Source organism: Schistocerca piceifrons, chromosome 9, assembly GCF_021461385.2.
Source record: "Schistocerca piceifrons isolate TAMUIC-IGC-003096 chromosome 9, iqSchPice1.1, whole genome shotgun sequence".
NCBI lineage: Eukaryota > Metazoa > Arthropoda > Insecta > Orthoptera > Acrididae > Schistocerca > Schistocerca piceifrons.
This window is the reverse complement of record NC_060146.1, coordinates 167,174,114-167,191,635: the sequence shown is the minus strand read 5'-3', so window position 1 is coordinate 167,191,635 and position 17,522 is coordinate 167,174,114. Positions and strand designations below refer to the sequence as shown.

General features: G+C 43.7%; 1 protein-coding gene across 1 annotated transcript in view; it reads left to right on the top strand.

Annotated features, from left to right (window-relative positions):
• LOC124716813 (luciferin sulfotransferase-like) overlaps nucleotides 1-17,522 on the top strand; it is an 80,160-nt gene that overhangs the window by 27,173 nt on the left and 35,465 nt on the right. The gene's annotated exons all lie outside the window — the stretch shown is intronic.

The window sequence follows — 17,522 nt, the reverse complement described above, 5'->3', positions numbered from 1 at the left end:
CGCAGCGTTGTCTGTCATAGCAACAGCGATTTTATCAACCATCTGTGGTGCAACCGGTCGTCGACCTCTTCCCGGATCGACGGCAAGTTCTCCAGTTGATTCGAACTTCTTCATAATGCTCCGCATAGCAGGTGGAGAAAGAGGACCCTTCTGTCATCCTTCCAGCCGGCGATATTCTCGTAGTGCAGCTGCAGCATTGCTGTCGTTTTGGCAATAGAGCTTCACCAATAAAGCCCTGCTCCTTTGGTTCGAGCTCATGTTGACACGTCAACAAGTGCACTGGGACTGGTCAGGTGTGTGAGACTATGAATCACGATGACTGATCACGGCAACTGGTGGCCATAACGAATTGGACTGTGGCGCTGTGATGCATGGAAATCATGCACCCCATACTCTGGACATTAATGCTGGCAGGTTTAGTACTCGTACAGTAATTAGTTTCCGTATTAAACAGGGACAGTTTAATTATAACCAAATCTACACAAATACTCGGTAAAACGGTGTACACTGCAAGGAGGAGGGTTCATCCTACCAATAACATCGATAATGATCGAAGCAGACGAATGAATTAAAATTTGTGCTGCGGCCGGGACTTTTGTTTGCTAAAGAGAAATGATAACCATTACACTACCACAGCCCGACGGTCAACATTGCTGCATTGCCCTCCCCAACACAAACTTCAATTCATTTTACCCTTATATATTGTCACTACTGCCAGGGCTCTCCGATATTGACAATATAATGGTCGCCTAGTCGTAGATATTGCTATAATCGCACTATTTCACTCCCATTTACGGAGCTTGTTAGCACTTGATGTTAGGTTGGCGCCATTAAAATGCATTGTGGTAATCGCTGCTGCTTGCTGGATCGCTGCTGTCTCTCGATGCTAATGCTGGCTCTAAATCTGGTTATCTAGGGGTATAAAGATGAGGTCCCGTGTTTTTGATGTGCTTTTGGTGGTAAATAATGAGCGAAACCAACAAATATTTAAACTTCAAATATTTATTACTCTGGTGGCCATCTTAATTCCACTGTCCACCAAAGACAATGACACAACACAAAGTAGCACTTCTTTTACATGTTCTTTGGAATGTTTTCCACCTCGAACAATAACACACATACACTTTACCAAAGTGACATTCAGACTCCGCTCCCGACCCTTCTTGCTGCTTGTATTTATAACCTTGTCAAAGAACTACTAAAACGAGATATAGTTTATAAGTCACATGTACATCTGTTATCGTAATTTGTGCAGAAAAGTTATTAATCTATATCGAGTGACATAATTTAACAGGTTACTAAAATGACAGATTTGTTGACTTGACAGAATAATTCTTTGTTACAAAAAGGCCGTTTTTTAGAAGTTTGTCAATTGACTTCTCTAATTTGCATAAATAAGTAAATAACATGAATTATTAAGAATTACATTGGTTTTCGTCTAAAATAGGAGTGTTTACGTGAATACTGAGTGAAAACGCTCCTAGTGAACAAATAGGTTTCACTGGGTGATTTTTATTTAAGGAGATCCAAAATACGTAAGTCGGCTACTATTTTTCGTACTTCATATTAATTATTTAAGATGAACTTAGTGTTTTTACGTGATGACATTTGCTGTATCAGAGATCAAGTGATATTAACTTTTGTGTGGGTCAGTTATTCAGTATAATTTAATGGGTTGACTGTTTATGGAGACAAGTTATGCAATCATTGTTAACATACACAATAACTTTTCTATAATCATAAATACTCGTTAAACTGGTTGAATTTGGAGGGTATCGCATACTTCGGTAAAGTAAAGCCTTTAATAGGTTTCGTTACAACGAGCATCCCAGCATTGGACGTAATGGGTCGTCCTTGTACCAATGGTGATCTTATAGATCTTATAATTATTATCGTAGATAATAAAAGGAGATTTAAATGTCTCAGGGTAACATATAACTATAAGATCTATAATAACATCCATGTTCTTTCCTATTTCATTCGCATATTGACCGAGGGAAAATTGCTCTCTGTGCACTAGCTGATCAAAAGTATCGGGACACCCCTATGTAACACGGAATGGGCCAGCAGATGTCACGAGATATGGACTCTCAAGTACTGGTGGGCGCAGTTCGAAGCAGCCCGCTTCCACTTTGAATACGGATGCATTATTTCGACTTCTGGAATAAACAGCTGTAACAATGGACGGTTTTGTGCAATAATCGATTGTTAGCATTCTTCTGGCAGCATTTCAGTTTATTTCATCAGTGAAGTTAGATGTTTCACTTTGTGGTGTACAAAACGACTTTCTCGACAGAAGAAAGAATGGAAATTGTGGAAGCATATGTGAAAATAGGTTCGATTAAGGAAACTCGTGAAATTTTGGGGGTCAAGTATCCGGATATAGGACTGCCAGCAAAGAAAGCAGTTCGGAGTCCGTATAAAAACTGGCGCACCTGCTGATCTGTGTAAAACGTAAAACGACAAAGAATTCCTTCATCTCTGTTGATCCATCATCGACAGGGGACATCAGTTAGTTACGTAACTATCAATATCAATTAAATTTTCCAACATCCGTGTAAATGAGATGTTATTTTACACTCCTGGAAATTGAAATAAGAACACCGTGAATTCATTGTCCCAGGAAGGGGAAATTTTATTGACACATTCCTGGGGTCAGATACATCACGTGATCACACTGACAGAGCCACAGGCACATAGACACAGGCAACAGAGCATGCACAATGCCAGCACTAGTACAGTGTATATCCACCTTTCGCAGCAATGCAGGCTGCTGTTCTTCCATGGAGACAATCGTAGAGATGCTGGATGTAGTCCTGTGGAACGGCTTGCCATGCCATTTCCACCTGGCGCCTCAGTTGGACCAGCGTTCGTGCTGGACGTGCAGACCGCGTGAGACGACGCTTCATCCAGTCCCAAACATGCTCAATGGGGGACAGATCCGGAGATCTTGCTGGCCAGGGTAGTTGACTTACACCTTCTAGAGCACGTTGGGTGGCACGGGATACATGCGGACGTGCATTGTCCTGTTGGAACAGCAAGTTCCCTTGCCGGTCTAGGAATGGTAGAACGATGGGTTCGATGACGGTTTGGATGTACCGTGCACTATTCAGTGTACCCTCGACGATCACCAGTGGTGTACGGCCAGTGTAGGAGATCGCTCCCCACACCATGATGCCGGGTGTTGGCCCTGTGTGCCTCGGTCGTATGCAGTCCTGATTGTGGCGCTCACCTGCACGGCGCCAAACACGCATACGACCATCATTGGCACCAAGGCAGAAGCGACTCTCATCGCTGAAGACGACACGTCTCCATTCGTCCCTCCATTCACGCCTGTCGCGACAGCACTGGAGGCGGGCTGCACGATGTTGGGGCGTGAGCGGAAGACGGCCTAACGGTGTGCGGGACCGTAGCCCAGCTTCATGGAGACGGTTGCGAATGGTCCTCGCCGATACCCCAGGACCAACAGTGTCCCTAATTTGCTGGGAAGTGGCGGTGCGGTCCCCTACGGCACTGCGTAGGATCCTACGGTCTTGGCGTGCATCCGTGCGTCGCTGCGGTCCGGTCCCAGGTCGACGGGCACGTGCACCTTCCGCCGACCACTGGCGACAACATCGATGTACTGTGGAGACCTCACGCCCCACGTGTTGAGCAATTCGGCGGTACTTCCACCCGGCCTCCCGCATGCCCACTATACGCCCTCGCTCAAAGTCCGTCAACTGCACATACGGTTCACGTCCACGCTGTCGCGGCATGCTACCAGTGTTAAAGACTGCGATGGAGCTCCGTATGCCACGGCAAACTGGCTGACACTGACTGCGGCGGTGCACAAATGCTGCGCAGCTAGCGCCATTCGACGGCCAACACCGCGGTTCCTGGTGTGTCCGCTGTGCCGTGCGTGTGATCATTGCTTGTACAGCCCTCTCGCAGAGTCCGGAGCAAGTATGGTGGGTCTGACACACCGGTGTCAATGTGTTCTTTTTTCCATTTCCAGGAGTGTATTTCATTTTCAAGGCTACCAGTTTCGGCATTCCGCTATGCCATCAGCAGGTCCCATATGCATCTCTCCACATCAACGATGCCATAAATCCCTGGATGTTGTGAATTCAATCCTTTCAGTAGTGCTTCATTCGAAGACTTGATAGCAACTCATCTCAACTCAACTTTACAGTTGCTATCAAGTCTTCGAATGAAGCATTACTGAAACGACTGCATTGACGACATACAGGGATTTATGGCTAAAGACAGAGATTTAGGAACCAGTTTTAAATTGTAAGACATTTCCATGGGCAGATGTGGACTCTGACCACAATCTATTGGTTACGAACTGTAGATTAAAACTAAAGAAACTGCAAAAAGGTGGGATTTAAGGAGATGGGACCTGGATAAACTGACAGAAACAGAGGTTGTAGAGAGTCTCAGGGAGAGCATTAGGGAACGATTGACAATTATGGGGGAAAGAAATATAGTAGAAGAAGAATGGGTAGCTTTGAGAGATGAAATAGTGAAGACAGCAGAGGATCAAGTAGGTAAAAAGACGAGGGCTAACAGAAATCTTTGGGTAACAAGAGATACTGAATTTAACTGATGAAAGGAAAAAATACAAAAATGCAGTAAATGAAGCAGGCAAAAAGGAATACAAACGTCTCAAAAATGAGATCGACTGGAAGTGCAAAGTGGCTAAGCAGGGTTGGCTAGAGGACAAAAGTAAGGATGTAGAGGCGTGTATCACTAGGGGTAAGGTAGATACTGCCTACAGGAAAAATAGAGAGACCTTTGGAGAGAAGAGAAGCATGAATATCAAGAGCTCAGATGGAAACCCCGTTCTAAGCAAAGAAGGGAAAGCAGAAAGGTAGAAGGAGTATATAGAGGGTCTATACAAGGGCGATGTACTTGAGGACAATATTATGGAAATGGAAGAGCATGTAGATGAAGATGAAATGGGAGACACGATACTGCGTGAAGAGTTTGACAGAGCACTGAAAGACCTGAGTCGAAACAAGGCCCCGGGAGTAGACAACATTCCATTAGAACTACTGACGGCCTTGGGAGAGCCAGTCCTGACAAAACTCTACCATCTGGTGAGCAAGATGTATGAGACAGGCGAAATACCCTCAGACTTCAAGAAGAATATAATAATTCCAGTCCCAAAGAAAGCAGGAGTTGACAGATGTGAAAATTACAGAACTATCAGTTTAATAAGCCACAGCTGCAAAATACTAACGCGAATTCTTTACAGACGAATGTAAAAACTGGTAGAAGCCGACCTCGGGAAAGATCAGTTTAGATTCCGTAGAAATGTTGGAACACGTGAGGCAGTACTGACCCTACGAGTTATCTTAGAAAATAGATTAAGGAAAGCCAAACCTACGTTTCTAGAATTTGTAGACTTGGACAAAGTTTTTGACAATATTGACTGGAATACTCTCTTTCAAATTCTGAAGGTGGCAGGGGTAAAATACAGGGAGCGAAAGGCTATTTACAATTTGTACATAAACCAGATGGCAGTTATAAGAGTCGAGGGACAGAAAGGGAAGCAGTGGTTAAGAAGGGAGTGAGAAAGGGTTGTAGCCTCTCCCCGAAGCTATTCAATCTGTATATTGAGCAAGCAGTAAATGAAACAAAAGAAAAGTTTGGAGTAGGTATTAAAATCCATGGAGAAGAAATAAAAACTTTAAGGTTCGCCGATGACATTGTAATTCTGTCAGAGACAGCAAAGGACTTGGAAGAGCAGTTGAACGGAATGGACAGTGTCTTGAAAGGAGGGTATAAGACGAACATCAGCAAAAGCAAAACGAGGATAATGGAATGTAGTCTAATTAAGTCTGGTGATGCTGAGGGAATTAGATTAGGAAATGAGACGCTTAAAATAGTAATGTTGTTATTTGGGGAGGAAAATAACTGATGATGGTCGAAGTAGAGAGGATATAAAATGTAGACTGGCAATGGCAAGGAAAGCGTTTCTGAAGAAGAGAAATGTGTTAACATCGAGTATTGATTTAAGTATCAAGAAGTCGTTTCTGAAAGTATTTGTAAGGAGTGTAGCCATTTATGGAAGTGAAACATTGACGATAAATAGTTTAGACAAGAAGAGAATAGAAGCTTTCGAAATGTGGTGCTACAGAAGAATGCTGAAGATTAGATGGGTAGATCACATAACTAATGAGGAGGTATTGAATAGAATTGGGGAGAAGAGGAGTCTGTGGCACAACTTGACTAGAAGAAGGGATCGGTTGGTAGGACATGTTCTGAGGCATCAAGAGATCACCAATTTAGTACTGGAGGGCAGTGTGGAGGGTAAAAATCTTAGAGGGAGACCAAGAGATGAATACACTAAGCAGATCCAGAAGGATGTAGGCTGCATTAGGTACTGGGAGATGAAGAAGTTTGCACAGGATAGAGTAGCATGGAGAGCTGCATCAAACCAGTCTCTGGACTGAAGATCACAACCATGACATATCGTTCATTTGGAAAGACGCATATTGGACCTGACGATGGCATAGTGGAATGACGAAACTGGTCGCCTTCAAAATAAAATAATATCTTAGGTACACGCCTGTTGGAGAAAATAACTGATATTGACAATTAAGAATTCCTTCAGTTGGGTCAGCCGTACTTATTGTAGACATTCGCCGAAGAATTATTCGGAGCCCAAAGAAGCCTGCACGTAAATTGGCCCAACAGGCGCATGTAAGTTGGAGAAGTTGCCAGCAGATATCCTAAAGTCTTAACCTGAAACTTTATCGTGTGACCGTTGTGAAGTAATCGCGGAAAGATGACAGTGAGAAATGTGTTGATTACTGGACGTGGCTTTTGAGTAACATCAACGATGGTTTGTTAGACATTTTCCATTGCTTCACGACTGATGGAGCATGGTTTCATCTTTCCGAAAATTGTGAATTCACAGAACACAAGGTACTGGATAACGGAGAACTCTAACATTGTGTGTCAGCAATCAAACCATGATGCACAATCAGCATCTTGTACAGTGTAACAGGAGCTCCGACATTACACTGAATATGGTTACATATATTGAAAGTTTTGTTACATCTTGTGCTCAGCTCACTGAATATGTAAGGCAATACTGCTTCTTCCAGAAAGATGGAGCAACGTGCAACACATCTAAGATATCCCTGAAACGGATCGGTGATGTTTTCACTGAGGAACGAAACAAACATTTATGGCCATTACGTTCGCCCGATGTGGTAACATGTGATATTTTCCTGTGGGGACACTTGAAGAGCAAGATTTATGAAAAAAATCCACACATAATACAGGAACCGAAAGACAACGTCACCCGTGAAGTTGCCGCTATCGATATCCGAACTTTATGCCGGGTGTGTCTGAGTATACTTAGACGTGCACAGCTGTTACTGATGTTGCAGGGGGCCACTTGCGATATCTTCTATAAATTTGTTTTTCACTGTATTTTTCGTTGTAAATAAATGCTAAGTCCACTTCAACTCTTCGTTTCTGTAATTTCACTGCATTTCCTTTAAATACTACGTGATCAAAAGTATCCGGACACCCCCCAAAACATACGTTTTTCATATAGCCGTTAGACATCGTGAGAGAGCAGAATGGGGCGCTCTGTGGAACTCACGGACTTCGAACGTGGTCAGGTGATTGGGTGTCACTTGTGTATTACTACGTCTGTACGCGAGATTTCCACACTCCTAAACATCCCTAGGTCCACTGTTTCCGATGTGACAGTGAACTGGAAATTTGAAGGGACACGTACAGCATAAAAGCGTACAGGCCGACCTCGTCTGTTGACTGACAGAAACCGCCGACAGTTGAAGAGGGTCGTAATGTGTAATAGGCAGACATCTATCCAGTGACAGTTTGTCGGGAACGAGAAAACGTGGATTTCAAATACTAGCGGCTGCTTATAAGCCACACATCACGCCGGTAAATGGCAAACAACGCCTCGCTTGGTGTAAGGAGCGTAAACATTGGACGATTGAACAGTGGAAAAACGTTGTGTGGAGTGACTAATCACGGTACACAATGTGGGGATCCGATGGCAGGGTGTGGGTATGGCGAATGCCCGGTGAACGTCATCTGCCAGCGAGTGTAGTGCCAACAGTAGAATTCGGAGGCTGTGGTGTTATGGTGTGGTCGTGTTTTTCATGGTGAGGCCTTGCACCTCTTGTTGTTTTGCGTGACACTGTCACGGTACAGGCCTACATTGATGTTTTAATCATCTTCTTGCTTCCCATTGTTGAAGAGAAATTCGGAGATGGTGATTGCATTTTTCAACACGATCGAACACCTGTTCATAATGCACGGCCTGTGGCGAAGCGGTTACACGACAATAACATCAGTGTAATGGACTGGCCTGCATAAAGGCCTGACCTGAATCCTATAGGACATCTCTGGGATGTTTTGGAACGCCAACTTCGTGCCAGGCCTCACCGACTGACATCGTTACTTTCCTCAGTGCAGCACTCCGTGAAGAATGGGCTGCTACTCCCCAAGAAAACTTCCAGCATCTGATTGAACGTATGTCTGCGAGAGTGGAAGCTGTCATCAAGTCTAAGGGTGGGCCAACAGCATATTGAATTCCAGCATTACCGATGGAGGACGCCGCGAACTTGTAAGTCATTTTCAGCCATGTGTCCGGATACTTTTGATCACGTAGTGTACTTATACGGGTTACTTTTATCTGCGACACCCGATATAAAAGGAAGTGGAAGGACAGAATTGGTCGATCAGAAGAGCTTAGTGACTTCGAAAGTGAACTAGTCATTGGATGTCACCTGAGTAACAAATCCATCAGCGACATTTCATCCCGTCCAAAGCTGGCTAAGTGGACTGTTCTGATGTCGTTGTGAAGTGAAGACGTGAAGGAACAACGCATATTATGTCAAAACCAGGCAGGCCCCATGTAGTAACGGATAGAGACGGTCGAGCTTGCAGAGGGCGGTTGTTAGAAATCGCGCGAAATCAATGTCGTGAGTTCTAAACTGCTATCAGCGGTCCAGCTTACACAACTACTCTGCGTAGGGAGTTAAAAACAATAGTGTGCAATAGTCGAGAAGCTCCGAACAAACTATACATTTCTGTAGTTAGGCATGAGGTGGTGTAACAACCTACGCCATTGGACAGTGGGTGAAAATGATTTGGAGGGATGAAACACGCTATACCCCATGGCAATCCGATGGAACTGTCTGGGTTGGCGCGTGCCTGGAAAACGTTAGCTGCCCTCATCTGTAGTGGCAACAGTGAAGTACGGAGAATGTGGAGTTGCGCTTTTCGTGGTTGGGGATGTAGTCCCCTTATTGCGGTTAAGGAAATACTAAATGCAGAAGGATATGAAGATATTTTACAGTATTTCCTACTGCGTTCACAGGAGCAAGCGTTTGGAGACGATGATTGTACCAGCATCCTGTCATAAATCAGCATCTGTGAGAATGTGGTATGTGGACAATGACATTCCTGAAACAGATTGGCCTGCCCACATACCTGCCCTGAACCCAATGGAACACTTTTGGGGTGAGTTAGAATGTCGACTCCGCACCAGCGTCCATTATCACTACCTCCTCTGGTATGGGCTCTCCAATCACTCCGTTGAACGAAACTGTCCCCCGGAGAATTTTACCCGTCATAAAGCGAAGGATATGAACCCGTGGCCTGGGAGTAGCGTCTTTCATCATTAATCAAAATGTCATCGTTCCCAGGATCGAAACCCGCCACCCCTCAAATTTTGATTAATAATCAACATTGGCGGCCGAAGACCTCAGGCATAAGAGGTCACCCTCATTCTGCTGAGGGCAGATGAGGGTACAGAGGTTCTGAGCACTCTCTTGTCCTTGTGGTCTGCCCCTACAGGCAGAAATGATCAATGTCATGGGGATGAAGAGGCAATGGAAACCACTGCATTAAAGAAACATAATGTGGATCCGCAGGACATGAGGCCTGTAACTGAAGAAGTGTCATGATGATCTCGCCATTGGTAAAAGATTCCAGAATAGTCCCCCATTCGGATCTCCGAGAGGGTACTGTCAAGGGGGAGGTGACCATGAGAAAAAGACTGAAGAATCAACGAAAGCATAACGTTCTGCGAGTCGGGGCTTGAAATGTCAGAAGCTTGAACATGGTACGGAAGCTAGAAAATCTGAAAAGCGAAATCCAAAGGCTCAGTCTAGATATAGTAGGAGTCTGTGAAGTAAAATGGAAAGGAGACATCGATTTATGGTCAGATGAGTACAGGGTAATATCAGCAGCAGCAGCAGGAAATGGTATAATGGGAGTAGGATTCGTTATGAATAGGAAGGTGGGGGCAGAGAGTGTGTTACTGTGAACAGTTCAGGGATTATTCTTATCAGAATCGACAGCGACAATGATAGTTCAGGTATACATGCCATGAAATGAAAATCTAATTATCATGGGGGACTGGAATGCTGTTGTAGGGGAAGAAGTAGAAGAAACGGTTACGAGACGTGGGACAAGGAATGAGAGAGGAGAAAGACTAATTGAGTTCTGTAACAAGTTTCAGCTAGTAACAGCGATTACTCTGTTCAAGAATCACAAGAGGAGGAGGTATACTTGGAAAAGGCCGGGTGATACGGGAAGATTTCAATTAGATTACATCATGGTCAGACAGAGATTCCGAAATCAGATACTGGATTGTAAGGCGTACCCAGGAACAGACATAGACTCAGATCATAATTTAGTAATGATGAAGAGTAGGCTGAAGTTTAAGACAGAACGCAAGGAAGTGGGATACAGAATTACTAAGGAATGATGACATACGCTTGAAGTTCTCTAAGGCTATAGATACAACAGTAAGGAATAGCTCGGTAAGCAGTAGAGTTGAAGAGGAATGGACATATCTAAAAAGGGGTATCACAGATGTTGGGAAGGAAAACATAGGTACAAATAAGGTAACTGTGAAGAAACCATGAGTAACAGAAGAAATACCTTAGTTGATTGATGGAAAGAGGAAGCACAAAAATGTTCTGGGAAACTCAGGAATACAGAAATACAAGTCTCTTGGTGTTGTGCACATAGTTTCGCATAGTCAGCGCGTACACAACTTTCCCACTAGAGCACGCCCCGCTAAGCACAACAGCGCAGGCGCAGCGCTCGTCTGTCTCCGCACTACGGGGTGCCGCTGCCATAGAGACGGACCAAATTCTGCTTTCGCCGATCCGCGTATTAATATATAACGCAACCAATGAGATTGCTGCTAACGTAGAACCTTTTCTCCTCGCGGATCATACTCGCGCAGTGACACATGAACGCGCGAGGTATTATAACGAGTGTACAGACCTCCGATTAATCAGTCTGCATTAGTGTGTACCAGTCTGTACGAGTCCTACATTTGTCTGTACCAGTCTATAGCCACGTTTCAGTCTGTGCCTAATAAGATTACCATATTCCTGTATATAGCCATGAAGATAAATGTATAGACACTTTTGTCAAGTATCAGAGATATATGTGAGAATAAGATACCAAAGGAACTTCAGATTGTCAATTGTAAATAGCATCCAGAACCAAGTTAAGTAATTTTTATGCTTGTTATTATTTTAATAAATGTGTGTGAAAATTAATCAAGTTCTGTTTAAAGTTGGTCACCGTCAATCTGCTACTCTAAGCATGCAAGTGGCATTTCTATCGTCTGACCTAACGGCAGAAGATAAACACGCCATGATAAGACCACGAGACATATTGCTGACACTCGCCTACTTCGTTAGAGCGACAAGTCAAATAATCTGATGGTGTGTGTACCGAAGGTCTTACAGTACGCACACCACACTGAGGAATGAAGTAAATAGTGAGTGCAGGGAAGTTAAGACGATATGATAGAGAACAAACAATGTATTTACCTTAATAGAATTCGGAAAAGATATGATTGTCGGATGGACTGACTCAGCAAACAGGAAAGTCAAAATAACCTTCCTTGAAATTAAAAGCAACAGTGATAACAAGTTTCCAACCGGAATTCCACTGTTACATGCAGAGGAGTGAGCGGGTAGGTGGAAAGAGTACATGGAAGGCCTCTATGAGGGGGAAGATTTGTCTGGTGTGATACAAGAAGAAAACAGGAGTCGATTTAGAAGAGATAGGGCATCCAGTACCAGAAACAGAATTTAAAAGAGCTTTGGAGGACTTAAGATCAAATAAGGGAGAGGGGATAGATAACATTTCGTCAGAATTTCTAAGATCATTTGGGTAAGTGGCAACAAAACGACTATTCACGTTGGTTCAAATGGCTCTGAGCACTATGGGACTCAACTGCTGAGGTCATCAGTCCCCTAGAACTTAGAACTAGTTAAACCTAACTAACCTAAGGACATCACAAACATCCATGCCCGAGGCAGGATTCGAACCTGCGACCGTAGCGGTCTTGCGATTCCAGACTGCAGCGCCTTTAACCGCACGGCCACTTCGGCCGGCTTACTATTCACGTTGGTGTGTAGAATGTATGTCTGGAGACATACCATCTGACTTTCGGAAAAATAGCATCCACACAATTCCGAAGACTGCAAGAGCTGACAAGTGCAAAAATTATTGCACCATCGGCTTAACAGCTCATGCTTCCAAGTTGATAAATAGAATAATATACAGAAGAATAGAAAAGAAAATTGAGGATGTGATAGACGACGATCAGTTTGGCTTTAGGAAAGGCAAAAGCACTAGAGAGGCATCTCTGACGTTGCGGTTGTTAATGGAAGCAAGACCAAAGAAAAATCAAGACACGTTCATAGGATTTGTTGACTTGGAAAAAAGCGTTCCCTATTGTAAAATGGCGCAAGGTGTTCAAAATTGAGAAAAATAGGGGTTTAGGGAGATGGGTAATATACAGGGTGATCAAAAAGTCAGTATAAATTTGAAAACCTTTTAAAGTAGATACCGCTTTTCAGACCAATAATACGCTGCCGTTTAGACTAAGAAATAATTTACTGCAGGAAAGCGATAAATATGAGAGAGCTGGGGTCTATAAAATTCAGTGTAACACGTGCAAAGCAAGCTATGTAGGCCAAACTGGTAGGTCCTTTAAAGTACGTTACAAAGAACATAGCGATGCTTTCCGGCTTAATAATTTCGAGAAGTCTGCTGTAGCCACGCATATTTGGCAAACGGGATCAGGAAACGGAGATCAGGATCTCGTTATTTTACATAGACAGGACAAAGACAAAAAGCTGGATCTACTAGAACAGCTGGAAATTACGATACATAGCGTGGATAATCAGAACACTGAATGAACAGCTGACTGGTGATACTAATAACCTTTTCAAACATTTCGCTGGTTTCTTTTAGTAACTACATTTTTAGCAATTGGCAAGATACCATCATTTCATGAGGTCCTTGGAACATATATACGGTATCTGTTTGTATAGACATCTCTGTGACTTCCTTGTTTACTGGCGCGTGAGCTCACTCGCGTTTCAGTGTCGTGTTTGGCTACGTGGTGTGTGGTATCAACGAAGACGCACGGGCGGTTTACGACGATAGAGGAGAGAGAGCCATGTGGTTAGATGTTGAACACCATAGGCGACACTGTTTTAGAGTTTTTTATATTTTGACGACTATGTGGAGATGCACCTTGGAAGACACGGCTGCAACAACGGATGTAGCCACGATGTTTTAATTTTATTATCAATTTTATTGTGCCTGGTGCATGTTCCATTTTAGCGAGTTTTAACAGGTTCTTTTACTTTTCATTATTCTAATGATGGAAGCTTGACTTCCGAAACGAGTCAATCTTAGTGTTTTACGCTATAAAGTGTCATTCCAAGCATGTGTCTCAATTTGTACCTTTGTATCTACATTATTCCGTGATTTATTCAGTTTTCAAATTTATACTGACTTTTTGAACACCCGGTACAATATGTACAATAGCGAAGAGGGAATAATAAGCGTGGATAATCAAGAACGAAGTATTGGGATTAAAAAGGGTGTAAGGCAGGGATGTAATCTTTCGCCCCTACTGTTCAATCTGTACATCGAAGAAGCAATAATGGAAATAAAAGAACGGTTCAGGAGTGGAATTAAAATTCAAGTTGAAAGGGTATCAATGATACGATTTGCTGATGACATTGCTATCCTGAGTGAAAGTGAAAAAGAAAAACATGATCTGCTGAATGGAGTGAACCGTCTAATCAGTACAGAATATGGATTGGGAATAAATCGAAGAAAGATATAAGTAATCAGTAGTAGCAGAAATGAAAACAGCGAGAAACTTAACATCAGGATTGATGGTCACAAAAGAGATTTCATTAAGGAATTCTGATGCCCAGGCAGGAAAATAACCAATGACGCACGCAGCAAGGAGGACATCAAAAGCAGACTATCACTGGAAAAAGAGGGCATACCCGGCCAAGAGAAGTCTACTAGTATCAAATATCGGCCTTAATTTCTGAAAATGTACGTTTGAAGCACAGCATTGTATGGTAGCTAAACACGGACGGTGGGAAAACGAACAGAAGAGAAAGCATTTGAGATGTGGTGCTACAGACGAATGTTGAAAATTAGGTGGACTGATAAGGTAAGGAATAAGGAGGCTCTGCGCAGAATCGGAGAGGAAAAGAATATGTGGAAACCACTGACAAGGAGAAAGGACAGAACGATAGGACTGGTACGGTGGTCTGATGATTTAATATTAAAAGACTACGACCAAGGTGTAGACGAGGCCAAGGAATTGACATATCAGACGTGATTTAACACACAAATAATTTATTCATAACATACAATACATAACACCAACTACGTAAATCCTGCTTCGATGCTTACAATTGCCCAAAATGGGAGGGCCACCACTTTCGAATTGGAAAGGCTTTAATTTAAGAAATTAAAACGGCTATTATAATTTTTAAAAATAATAATAACACAACACGTAAGTAAGCGCTAAGTGTCGTCGTCGGCTGATACTCGTATCCGAGTTTTCATTTCTCTCCTGAGATTTCCTTTGTCACGGTTCAGGCGTGGAAGTGTCGTTGATGGCTTAGCAATCCAATCCTAGCGTGGAACAGGCGGCCACAGACATTACAGCTGATGGAAGGTGGAGGACGTGGCTGAGCCTGGAGGAGTTTACGTCTCTGGCGTTTGTCATTCTCCATTCTTCGACGTTCCAGCTCAAAGTTTTGAAGAGCATTTGAGGTAACTGAGCGCCAGCGACTTCGGTCTTCTACTATTGTGGACCAGTGACTCGGATCGATGTTCAAGTTTTTCAGATTTTTCTTGTACTGATCCTTATAACGTTTGAGAGGGGCACCTCGTGGCCTTTTACCTGTGCTCACTTCGCTGTACAGCATTTGGCGTGGAAGTCTGTCATTTTTCATCCGCTGGACATGTCCGACCCATCTGAGTTGATGCCCAATGATAAGAGCTTCCATGGTTGCGAAACCTGGACGTTATATCGCTGCGATCTGAAGAAACTAGAACGCTTCAACCAACAGAAGCTAAGATATATCATGAACCTGAAATGGGATGACTTCATATCCAACAAGGCTGTTCTAGAGAAAGCAAAAGCGCTAAGTGAACGCACTCTTAAATCTTTAATTATTAATCACAAAGCGTAGGTTTACCACATTTAAATTCTCATTGCAATATAAAACATAAATACATGAATTCACAACACAGCATGGCTTCAAAATTTCAACCTGGACAACCTATGGTCCTAAAACTTTCGTATTACATTCCAGCCAATCACATTAATAACTTATAAACACGGTTGATAAAGTACAAACGTTTGCACTATAATCAATTTTAATAATCCACAATGGGACTAATGACCTCAGAAGTTGAGTCCCATAGTGCTCAGAGCCAATAATCCACAATCACTCAAAAAACAACATCAGAAGTTCGATACGGAGCATGTAAGCCTGTTTATACAATCTTTCGGGCCAAAATAGGCACGAGGGCGACCACAACAGAAGCGCGCTAGTTTTGCTTTTAGGACAGGCGCTCCCATTAGCTTAATCACTGAGCAGGTATTTACTTAAGCGACAGGTAAGATAGTTAATGCAAATAGAAGGTGTTTCTAAAGTTTTTTTTCCTTCCTCCCTTTTAACAAGGAAGTTTTAGTAAAGTGGAAATTACATTTTGAGGAGACGCAATAGCAATCTAGCGGGCACGCCTTCACGAGGACGCCATACCACTACACACGTACTAAACTAGCCGCGTATCCGCTGTTCAAGCGAAACATTAACGACACAGTTCCATATTTCTCACACCCAAATAGTCGGGATCAAAACAAAACCAAAAATCCCAAGAGCGCAAGATCCAGCATAGCTTCAGAACAGATCTTACTTCATGCGGTTGCCTTCACAAATACAGATATCGAAATGAAAACAAGAACGTGTAACAACATTCCCTAATCAGCACAATGTTCTTCTTAAGGTCCCGGTAGCGCTAGACAACACTGACACGCCAATGTTAACAAATCTCTAAGGCAACACCCTCCAACTGACAAGCCGAAACCAATGTGACCCCCTTATCAGCTCCGTGACAGGACTCGAACCCCCCTCACTACTGTCAGTGCAACTCACTTAGAATAAATACAGCTCAAATAGTATGGCGGACACACATACCCAGGGATTAACAGAACACTAGACTGAACTAGAATTAAGCTTAATAAGACACCACTAGATCTTGGGAGACAAGGAACTAACTCCCCACCAGAAATTCTGCAACCACAAAGCGGGAGGATGAACTACCAAAACATAGAAGTGTAAACGTACACAACTAACCACCAAAATACACCACTACACCGGTTAGCAACGATGCGTGGAGGAATCTGCACTGTCAGAATTGCACCCGTGAACAGAACAGAGGATTGCCACAGCGGTGGCCACAAGGCGTGAAAGACGACTGGATGAACTCAATCCCAATGGACGATCAACTTGAAACATTCACACTTAACGTCTTTTCTCCTTTCCCTCGGCGCACTTCGTCGTTTGTCCGGGACTGCTGTGCACAATTCTGAGGCGTCCCCAGTCGTCCCGGCAGACACCGACCCAGCCGAACTGCTCCCGGACTCAACCCTCGCCGAACGGCGGCTCCACTGCCCCATGATGGTTACTGTTTGTTTGCCTTCGTCGACACAGGCGATGGTTAGACTGCCATCCGCCTCCCGCGGACAACCAGTGAAGAGCGGACAGAGGGGCCCAATCCGGCCGGCGTTCCTCCACGGGTAGAAATGCGGGTTCGATAACAACACCCGTACGCCGAAGACAGGATGTAGACGTCACCAGAGCTGACACGAAGACCACTGCGCGACAACCTCCTCCAGCGTGACCGCGCTCGCCTGTAAATAGTACAGGCCAAGGAGTCTGCTGCAGTAAACACGTGAGTCGGTCGTGTTACCAACCTACGGTTTCTAAGTACACCAAAGACAGAACTCGCAATCGATAGTGGGTACACTACGGGCGGGAGTTCAACGAAAGAGCTTCATAAAAGACCAACCCTGAACAACCGCGGAAAAACGAAATAGAAACGAAGCAAGAAAAGACAGCAACGAGATGCTAGAGCCCGATCGCGACCAAACACTGTCGATTACCAAAAATATTGGC